The sequence below is a fragment of a genome, unplaced genomic scaffold, assembly GCF_019419815.1.
Source record: "Pyrus x bretschneideri cultivar Hongxiangsu unplaced genomic scaffold, Pyrus_bretschneideri_v1 Contig98, whole genome shotgun sequence".
Classification (NCBI taxonomy): Eukaryota; Viridiplantae; Streptophyta; class Magnoliopsida; order Rosales; family Rosaceae; genus Pyrus; species Pyrus x bretschneideri.
The window spans coordinates 125,563-137,164 of record NW_025999840.1 but is presented as its reverse complement, the minus strand read 5'-3'; the positions used below and the strand labels follow the sequence as shown (position 1 = coordinate 137,164).

Here is an 11,602-nt window from a genome sequence, read left to right as displayed (position 1 = left end):
GTGATTATTTTGTATTTCTGCATACCGTGCATGCATGCAGTGACTCAATACGTCAATATATTACATTTTTGTTCTGTTCTGTTCTGTTCTTTTGTGCTAGCAAATACATCGTTCTCATTTCTTTTAGGGCAAAGATCATCAAACTGTCTTGAACTTATGCTGATTATAATGTAGGGTTAGAAGGGGTGCAAAAAAAATTCAAAATTTCAAAAGTTGAGCTTACAAAGAATATTGTTTGGCTTAAAAAACACATCATTTCATAAGTATATATTATAACCTGAATCGAATCAATAGCAACATGGGCAGTAGTAATTTATTAAGTTTTATATGGACATGCATGTCCTTTTTTTTTTTTTTTTTTTTTTTTTTTCCAGATGTGGAATTCATACTCTTAACACACTCCATTGCATATGACGAATTATCAAACCTAACACATATAGACAACACAAACTGAGTGTCGTAGAGCACATGTGGTCATTGAGCTTCACACATAGGTCAACATGTTCTGATATCACGAGAAGGTAGGTTTTACCATAAAACCAACTAACAATATAAATAATGGTCAAACTCCTTATAAACACATGCAGAGTCTCTTCGATATGCAACTCAAAGGCTCACCAATTTTGTTAAGCGATATCAACAAGAGAGGTGATTTTCACACTCATTTTAGCTTCTCAAACGCGTTTCTTATTTTATGGTCATTATATTGGATAAATCAAACAAAATTAATGAACAAAATTTATTAGAAATGTGTGAAAAGCTAAAAGAGCGTATGTTTATCATTTTCATATCAACAATTATAGGGAAGAAAAAGTTTCATATCAACAATTATAGGGAAGAAAAAGGAGGTGAAGGCTAAGCTGATCAAATCCAAGTTGATGATCTAAATTCTGACCTGGTTTTATTAGAGCAGAAGCGCGTCTAGTTAATAATAGTTATGACTTTCACAGCATTGACCTTATGAATCTTCAACATGAACTCATTGGTAACTACTACACACTATATTATATGGACTTGGACGTGGATTTTATTTATTCATCTATTTTATTAACCTGAACAAGAACAGAAGGCCTTGGCCATTGGCGTCGCGTTGGACTTGAAACTTGCACTGACAGCACGCGTACTTGACAATGTCAAAACAAATTACACCGTTTTTCTTCTTTGCCAAGCAATTTAAACTCGAAAAGCAGTTTATCCATCGGAAACACTTGTCTCATGAGCCACAACATATATAACGAGAAAAGTGAATTACACAAAACTACATCAATTATTATCGAATTACAATCTCATTTATGTTTTAAAAATTATAATGATATACCTCATTTTACGAATTTGTTTCAATGTTAAACTTAATTTTTATATCCAATTGTTTGTTAAATGCTAAAGTGGCTCGAGAAAGAATCCACTCCCTAACTGGATTAAAAATTTAATTAAATATTAAAAAATTAAAAATAAAATCATTTAAATATTTTTTAAGTGTGGGACCCACCCATACAACCCATCACCCTCACCCCCATCCTTCCTTCCCCAGTCCGCCCGACGACATCGACCTCACCACATATCCGGGCACCCTATTGGAAGAACAAGCCGTCCTAAGCCGTCCTACCTTGTCCTACCTACACACTTGTATCCCTTAATTTAGGGTGATTGGACATAAGCCTTCCCGTTTTTTATGTATATATATCCTTGTAATCTTGTAGAGAAACATAATGAGAAAAAGTATTCTCTTTCATATTTTCCACATGGTATCAGAGCCGGAACCTTAACCGGCCTGACTCCATTGTTGTCCCTTCTCTTCTTCTGCACATTCGTTTCGATAATGGCAGAAGATAATCTTTTTGGCTCAGAAGCTGAAAGCTTCACAGCTCCTCGCCCTAGTTTTCCAGAAGCTGAAGTCAACCCAAACCAACGTTTGTGTTCTGTGTTGTTAAATGAGTTTAACTATCTTCCATGGTCCAGATCAATATCTCTTGCCCTTGGAGGAAGATCCAAACTTGGATTCGTCAATGGAAGTATTGAAGCACCTAACGTCGCATCGCCGGAGTATGAAGCATGGCTGTGCAAAGACCAGCTGGTCATGTCGTGGCTCCTCAACTCCATGGATCCTAAGCTGTCTGAAATTTTCAGTTTTTCAAAATCCTCTAGTGCTCTTTGGAAGGCAGTCAAGGACATGTATGGAAATCAAAACAATGCTGCTCGAGTGTTCCAGATTAAGAGGAATCTCGCAAGTCTTCAACAAGGTGATAAATCCTTTGTTCATCATCTCGGTTGCATGAAAAACATGTGGAACGAACTGGATATGTATCGACCATACACTATCGATGCTGCCGTACTGTTAAAAAGGTCCGAGGAAGACAAAATCTTTCATTTGCTTGCAAGTTTGGGTTCTGAATATGAAGATCTTAGAAGCCATATTCTAATGAATCCCGAACTTCCATCATGTGCAAGTGTTTGCACTACTATCCAGCGAGAAGAAGTACGCAGAAAAGTTATGAATGTTGACGTAAAACCTAGTGTGTCTAAGGCTAGAGCTTTTGTGACAAATCACAAGTCATTTGGAAATAAAGTATACAAGGGAAAAAGGCCAGATCTGAAGTGTCTACATTGTAATAATGTTGGACATCTAATAGATCGATGCTGGATATTGCACCCTGAGTTGAAGCCAAGGTTTGAGAACAAGCCTTTAAGAGATCATAAGGGCTCACATGCTAGACCACATACAAACAAGTACCATGCTGCTGCTGCTACATCCATCGGTGGGTCGATGAACTTTACAGCCAATCCGGCTGACTTGTTGAATGAGTTCTCAACCTACCTTCAAACCAGAAAAGGAAGCACAGGTGAAACGTCGACTGGGGAAAGTCAAACTGCTCTTCTTGGACAGTTTGCAGGGTTCTTAGCTGAATCTGGTCATGTACCTCAAGGAGACATTCCAGGTATCATGTGTGCTCTTTCAACTGCTCTAAATGTTAGTCACTCTCATGATTTTTGGATTATAGACTCAGGTGCCACAGATCACATGACAAATCAATATTCTAAGCTATACGATTTTGAAAGCTACACTAAACCATCACTAGTTTCTGTAGCAAATGGTAGAGGTGTGCCAGTTCTAGGTAGAGGGAAAGTTAAGCTGATCTCAGAAACTGTTAAGTCCACAGCGTTATATGTTCCATCTTTTCCTTTTCAATTATTGTCTGTAGGAAGGATTACAAACTCTCTAAACTGTCGTGCAATTTTTTCCCCCCACAATGTTGTTTTTCAGGATCTAGCCACCAAGAAGCTGATTGGTGAAGGTCACTACCTAAATGGGCTGTACTATTTTTCAGAGGACCTCAATGTTCCAAAGGGGTTCCAAGTCAGCTCAAACCTAGAACATCGGTTGTGGCATCAACGCCTAGCCCATCCCTCAGAATCTGTGTTGTCTACGTTGTTCCCTAGTTTATGCAAATCCTCCCTTGTATGTGAAATTTGTCATTTGTCAAAATCTACTAGACTCCAATTCAATTCTTCCATGTCTAGGACTAGCAAGTTGTTTAAGATGGTGCACTCCGATGTTTGGGGACCTGCACCTCTAGAGTCTTTTGATGGTTATAGGTACTACGTTATCTTTGTTGATGATTTCTCAAGAGCCACTTGGTTGTACCTCCTAAAATTCAAAAGTGAAGTTATGGATGCTTTCAAGGACTTTCATAATCTTGTCATGAACCATTTTTCGTCCCAAATCCACATACTAAGGTCTAATAATGGCACTGAATATACATCCAAAAATATGACTAACTATTTGAGCACCCATGGAATTATACATCAAACAAGTTGTGTAGGTACTCCTCAGCAAAATGGAATTGCCGAAAGGAAGAATAGGGATCTACTTGAAAAAACCAGGGCGCTAATGTTGCAAATGAATGTGCCTAAGAGGTTTTGGTCTCAAGGAGTTCTTGCAGCCACCTACCTTATCAATAGACTGCCTAGTCGTGTTCTGGATACAAAATCACCATCTGAGGTTATGCAAAACAAAAAAATTAATGTTTCCCATCTGAGAATCTTTGGATGTACCTGTTATGTTCATATTCAATCCCATCACCGAGACAAGCTTGATCCCAAAGCTGTCAAGTGTGTTTTCATGGGATACTCCTCCACCCAAAAAGGGTACAAATGCTACAATCCGTGCTACAGGAAGATGTTTGTCTCAAGAGATGTACGGTTTGATGAAAACCAACCATATTTCAACAAATCATCAGATCAAAATCGTCAGGGGGAGCATTTCCTAGATCTCTTCCCATTGCCAAATCCAGTCGAACCAAGTGACTGTGTCCATTCACTACCTCACAACCGGGACTCTCATGCAACTCTTAATGACAACCTGCTTATTGGAGACGACACTGAAGCCTCAAAAGCACAAGTAGTTCCCCATGACCATAACACAACATCTATACAAAAGAGTGGAGCTGAACCTATTGTGATCCCAGCTCAACCCCGCAGGAATCCGACTCGAGATCGACATCCACCATCAAGGCTGCAAGACTATGAAACTTACCATGCAAGGTACCCTATTCGCAAGTTTGTAAATTACTCCAAAGTCTCTCACTCTCATGCAGCCTTCCTCAGTAAACTGTCCTATGAAAGTGAACCAAGGAACTTTCAAGAAGCCAATCATCAAGTTGTGTGGAGGCTAGCCATGGAAGAAGAACTCAAAGCCTTGAATGAAAATAAAACCTGGAGTGTAGTTCAACTCCCCAAAGGCAAGAAGGTGGTAGGCAGTCGGTGGGTTTATAAAATCAAGTTTAATTCTGATGGCTCAATTGAACGACACAAGGCAAGATTGGTGGCTCGCGGTTTTACTCAAACTTTTGGAGTGGACTATAAGGAGACATTTGCTCCCGTGGCTAAGATGAGCACAATAAGGGCTTTGTTATCTGTTGCAGTGAACCATGAATGGCCATTGTACCAAATGGATGTAAAAAATGCTTTTTTACATGGAGACCTCGAAGAGGAAGTCTACATGCAACTACCCCCGGGTCATCCACAAGCACAGAATTCAGGTATGGCTTGCAAGCTTCATAAGTCAATCTATGGCTTGAAACAATCTCCTCGTGCCTGGTATGCCAAACTGGGCTCGGTACTTGAAAATTTTGGGTTCAAGAGAAGTCATGCTGATTCCTCCCTGTTTGTTCGAATAGGATCAGTTGGCAAATTAGTTGTACTAATCTATGTTGATGATATCATCATCACAGGTGATAACATTGATGAGATTCACACTCTTAAACATTCTCTTCATCAACAATTTGCCATTAAAGACTTAGGAGTTTTAAAATACTTCCTTGGGATTAAACTGGCCACTTCCCCCAAGGGACTTTTTTTGAGTCAAAGGAAATATGTGATTGACTTACTTCAAGAAGTGAAGATGATAGATTGCAAACCAACTCGTACTCCTCTTGATAGCAAATTGAAGTTGGACTTGACAGGAGAACCTCTCAGTGATATCAGTTACTACCAACGATTGGTGGGTAAGCTTATATATCTTACCATCACCAGACCGGATATAACTTACGCCGTCAGTCTTGTAAGCCAATTCATGCATGCACCCACTGAAGCTCATTTAAATGTTGTTAAAAGAATTCTTAGATACCTCAAAGGCTCCATTGGTCGGGGAATCGTCATGAAAAACAATGGTCATACTCAAATCATTGCCTACACCGATGCTGACTGGGCAGGGAATGCTATTGATAGAAAATCCACTACTGGCTACTGCACGTTGGTTGGAGGAAACCTCGTGACATGGAAGAGCAAAAAACAAAATGTAATTGCTCGCTCAAGTGCCGAAGCTGAGTATAGAGCCATGGCTTCCACTGCATGTGAACTCATTTGGCTCAAGGGCCTTTTCTCGGACTTGGGGTTCTCAATCAATACACCTATGTCTCTTTTCTGTGACAATCAAGCAGCTATGCATATTGCCTCCAATCCGGTGTTCCATGAACGCACCAAACACATTGAAGTTGACTGTCACTACGTTCGGGAACAAGTCCAGTCTAAGGTAATTCAAACAACATTCACTCGAAGCCAAGATCAACTTGCTGATATTTTCACAAAGTCTCTTGCTTCTCCTCAGTTTCAAAGTCTGCTCTCCAAGCTTGGATCAATTAACCTCCTTGATCTAGCTTGAGGGGGAGTATTGGAAGAACAAGCCGTCCTAAGCCGTCCTACCTTGTCCTACCTACACACTTGTATCCCTTAATTTAGGGTGATTGGACATAAGCCTTCCCGTTTTTTATGTATATATATCCTTGTAATCTTGTAGAGAAACATAATGAGAAAAAGTATTCTCTTTCATATTTTCCACACACCCCGACCTCACCACCTGCCTCTACCACACCCACCTCGACCTCGTCCTCTTCTCCCTCACCTAGTCCCGCTCCTTCCTCGAAGAAAACCCACCTTAGGATTCCAATTGAATTTTCAAAAGGAAGCAGCTTTTGGTACCAAAAGCAGAATTAGACGAAGAAAGGAAGCAAAGTTACTTGAAAGGCAAAAGCAGCTGTTGAAAAAAGCCGGTGGCTTAGTGAAGCATTCAAACAATTTTCCAGGTTAAAACCCACCCAAAAGATACTCAATTTTCACAAATCGTCAACAAAGAGAATTATTCTTGGAAAAAAGCAGAAAATTAAACGACCCCAAGAAAGAGTGAAAATTAAACGACCCAAAATTCCAAAGAAGCCAACTTTTTGCATTCCCAACTGCACAAATGTTGGAAATTTCTATCAAGAATCAAAGCCTTTCACCGCACCACAATCTCATCACTCTCTCTTTCTCTCTCTAACTTTGACTCAATCTACAAACTTCCACACCAATAATCAGGTAGGCTGGATTTTTAGTTGTGTTGAATTCAAATTGAACGTTAGGGTAGAGATTGTTGGAACTGTACTTCTTCCAGAAGAGAAAGGGCTTGATGTGGAGGTGGAAGGAAGGGAAGGAGAACAGGTAAGAGAGGGGGATCGAAGGAGTGGCAGAGGAGGTTGAAGTCGAGGGAGCGGCCGAGTAAGGAGCGAGAGCAGGTGAGGGAGAAAAGGGCAAGGTCAGTGTGGTAGAGGCAGGTGGTGAGGTTGGGGTGCCCGGAGATAGGCGATGTCGTTGGATGGACTGGGGAATAAGGGTGAGGGTGATGGGTTTTTATGGGTGGGTTTCACAATTTTTTTAATAAAAATATTTAAATGATTTTAGTTTTAATTTTTTTTTAATATTTAATTAATTTTTAATTTAGTTGAGCTACGGAATGGGTATGTCTCAAGCTACGTTCGAAATTAACAGAAAAACTAATGAAGGTTTGACATTGCATCCAATTCATAAATGAGGTATGACATTATAATTTTAAAAATATTAGGTATGAGATTATGGTTCAATGCATAATCGAGATAGTTTTATTTAATTTACTCCAAGAAGAATGAATAGACACAAATTACAGTTTCATGTCTGTGTATAATATTTTTATTTTACAGTGATACAAATAATTTTTTTATTATATAATTTACAAGATACAATTAAGAAAACAATATTATTTTTGGGACAAACAAATCACTAATATTACAGTTCAAACTATTAAATACCAAAGCTACATATAAGAATCATCTATATATGCTGATATATGGAACATGAAAGAGAAATCTCACATGAGAAGGTATAGCACAACTAAGCTATACATAGAGTAAGTGATACCTACGTGGCCATCAAGTCCCACATCACTTGGGTGAAGGAAAGTGATGTGCTTTATATGTGCACATCCCATCTCTCTAATCAAAATGTCACATTCTATCCTAAATTTAATCATAATTTACTGCCTTGATGCTAGGAAATTACGAAAATGCCTCTGATAGGCTCGTGGAAATCCTACACGTAAATTCTACATTTCCAATGAGGGCCAAAATAGTAATTTTATACTTTCAATAATTCATTACTTGTTTATTGAGACAACATGAGGTTGTCGATATTACGAGCTGCAACCTGTAATATCAATGGTTTATTCATTGGGATCGTTAAGCAAGTGGGCAAGTAGGACCGTCCCTGTTAGTATTTTATTAATTAGGCCTCATGCCTAATTAATTATCGTTTGGGCTTGACCCAAAGACACACACACTTGTATCCTCATAGTACTCGTCACCATGATTGCGTGGACGCAAGCCAAACGGAATCCAGAGCTACGACGAAGATTCTACGGAACTATGAAGTTGAAAGGCATTTTAGTAATCTCACTATTTCAGATATTTTCCCCTCTATTATTTTAATATTAGTTTTGTTGAGTGTGTGTGCCATGGGACCTACCCACGTGACCCACTTGTCTGCCCCAACCTTCCCTATATAAACTCTTCATCACTATCCGTCTCTTTCACATAACATCCCTCTCTACCTCCCTCAGACTCTTCTATCTCTACTTCCCTTATCTCTCTCTCCTTATCAACCTAAATGCATAAAACACAGACGGTGCTTTGCCTCCGTTTCCGTCTAAACCCTTTAAACCCTGCTACCAGCCTCACGATGAGGTCTCTACCACCCTCCCCCAATCAGTTCAAGACACCTAGATGATAGATCTGAGGCCTTGAACTAAAGTTTTCTGACAAAATTTCATCGTTACAAGCAAAAAGAACACCTTTGGGAGCTTCCCCCCTCCCCGATTTTTTCGACGAGGCACCAAGACTCTCAGGCTATTTAAAGTCATCTCAGGCCACCAACTGGCCACAGGATAGGTATAATCTCGTTCTTTATTATTTGAGCTTCAATTTGGTATCTTGTTTGCTGAAAATGGTTAAGTTTCTAGAAATTTACCCAGATTCCAGCCACCCACATACTTCGCAAAGAAGGCAAGTATAGCCATACTTGTAGGCGCATAGGTGCGCGTGGGATATGTAGTGCTTGGCACGTGGAGCACACATGCCTCTTATTGAAGGTATTACGCTCCACTGCCATCCATGACAGATTACGGCAACACTCTGACGACTAAAAATCGACGTGTGTCGTCCCGGGGCACTGCCCTGTGGTAGCATGTGGAGAAACTCGAGGTCACTCCTTAGTTTTCTCGATGTACCGAAACCGAATGCTGTCCGTTTTCGCAAATTCCACCGTTTTAATATAGTTTCTCCAATAGTTGTACTTTGTATAAATACGCAAATTTATGTTTGTGCGTGGTATTGACATTAGTGGTTTCATATTTAGGTAAAACGAGTTCCAAGGAACTTCGAAACCTGTAAGGGGGTTTCAACTTGATGAAATGATTGTGAGTGGGTCTTTTTGTTTTTATGCATATCATATATATAGTTTTTCCATAACTATTGTGGCATGCCATGTTTGGCTTACAAATGAACTTTTCATACACTTTACGTTTATTATATTATTTTAAACATAAACATGTGGAATGACATTCTTATATCATATATGTTCATTTTATTGTCTTTGCACCAATGTCTATTAGTTATTGTACTGGTCTGGGCGTAGGAGCCATGTGTATTTCACATGCCCCGTTTACATTCGCTTTAGATCCAAAGTTAGTTGTCAGCATGTCCTTAGGTTAAATGATTGGACTTGTATGTGATAGAACTAGCACAACTTCACATGTTGTTGTACTAGAATGTAAAACCTACACCCAGCTTGTTCCATTGTCAAGATACCTCTGCAATGGCCTTGTGTTCCATCATTAGATAATGAGCATCGGTTTATTTGTGATGGTGATTTGAGATTGATGAGATATATGTTTATATGTACCCTATACCTTTTGACAAACTATCAACCAGCAACTATACTCTATACTAGTATTATAATATTTTTGAAACCATATACTTGTTTTACAGCGAAGGGTTACACTTTTCGAAAAGGTTCTTAAAAAATCATTATTTTTAGGCCTACTCACCTTTGTTTTTCACCTATCCGGGAATTTTAATGGCAGAGCTCTTATGATGACAAAGATTATTGGCAAAATAATTAGTTACTACGTTCCAGGTGTCAGCCAACACATCTTGATTTGAATGTCCAGTTGGACATCTCGGGTCAGAGTGTGTCACATTCTAATTTCAAAATACGCCTAAAAGCGACATATAGCAGCAGAAAGTAGCAATACAATAATACATAATATACATCAGATATTTAGCTTACACAAAGTTACAATAAAGGGTAACAAACCCTAATTTTGAGTTCATTATCCATAAAAGCTATACCACTTGAAATTCTCTTCTCTAACTACTACTTATACTCTGCATAAAACAGTCCTATACTGTGGGAATGGTGAGGTAAACAAATAGGATGTAGGGTTTTAGATGCACTCAATGGAACTGAACAAAATGTCAAACAACCCTACATTGTGGGAATGGTGCACCGAACAAAGAAAATAAGATGTAGGGCTTCAAATGCACTCAATAGAACCAAACAAAATGTACGAATTTAGATGCACTCAATGATGTCCATACATAAAGTATTAACAGGATTCCTTACGTTATAACAAGAGAATTTCATATGCAAAATATATAGTCATCACATAATATTAAAGTCACTCACCTGGATTTCTATGCACTTCCAAAATTAATACAATTGAATCATTACGTAAAATGATGTGCACATCACTATGACGTCACATGTTCCAGATGAACTAACAATTCTCTTATAGAACTTACGCCGACCCCAAAAATGATCAGAAGATGATTAAAACCACCGATAAATTAAGCCGCGGTGCCCAAAATTTCTGAAAACCGCCATCTCAAAACCTACTATATTGGGGTTGAACTGAGAGTTTCTATGGCTAAATTCGAAAACTCTAGTGACCTCAAGGCGAAACTGACACCACTAGGATGTCGAGCTCCTTGAGGTCTTTTGTGGACACCAAAATTACCCAACGATAGCTAGATGAGGGAGATATGTTTGGGTCAAAATTCGGATTCCAATCGGGTCGGGTTGACCTGATATCTACAAAATGGGCCTCCAAAGCTAAGGTTTCTGTTTTGGGAAAGTCTAGGTTCTTTGAAATTTCTGAAATCCAATTTCTGTTGATAGCATATGGCAAAAAGGCCAAAATGTTGTTCGACTTAAAATGCTTCTAACTTCTTCATTTTAACATGGAATTGGGTGTTGTTTGCACATACTTTAGACCTAGCAAAGATTAGATGATGAGGTTGTTGGAGTTATGCCCTAAAAGCCATTTTATGGAATATTGGATATTATGTAATAATTTCACATTAATTAATTTACAAAAGGAAAAATTTTATTCATTCATGAGTTTTGACTTTATATTGTAGTGATAATATGCTATAAATGAGTCCATGAGATTTCAGGTATAAAAGCAATGTCCTAAATGAGGTTCGGGTAGGGAGACTTGCATTCCATAGTCACTTAGTCCTTACATAAAGTTCCTAACTGTTTGAAAATCATTGAACACTGACTATCCCAAAAAACCGGTGCATATTGTATTAAGGTTAGCATGTTCTTGTGCTATGCATGCTAGATACGTGGTGGATATACATGTGCTTGTCTCTTGAACAAGTTCACTGAACACTGATTGTCCAAAAAACTTAAACGTATGGATGCTTACCACATATTAAATGTTACAAAGCATCTAGTTTTAATATGCAAATAA

The 11,602-nt window shown here is 38.7% G+C and overlaps 1 long non-coding RNA gene across 1 annotated transcript; it reads left to right on the top strand.

Annotated features, from left to right (window-relative positions):
* The first annotated feature begins 8,385 nt into the window (after positions 1-8,385).
* Positions 8,386-9,430, top strand: LOC125473808. The gene is made up of 2 exons (XR_007255620.1): positions 8,386-8,732; positions 8,816-9,430. It is a non-coding gene; the product is annotated as an uncharacterized LOC125473808 (long non-coding RNA).
* The last annotated feature ends 2,172 nt before the right edge of the window (positions 9,431-11,602 follow it).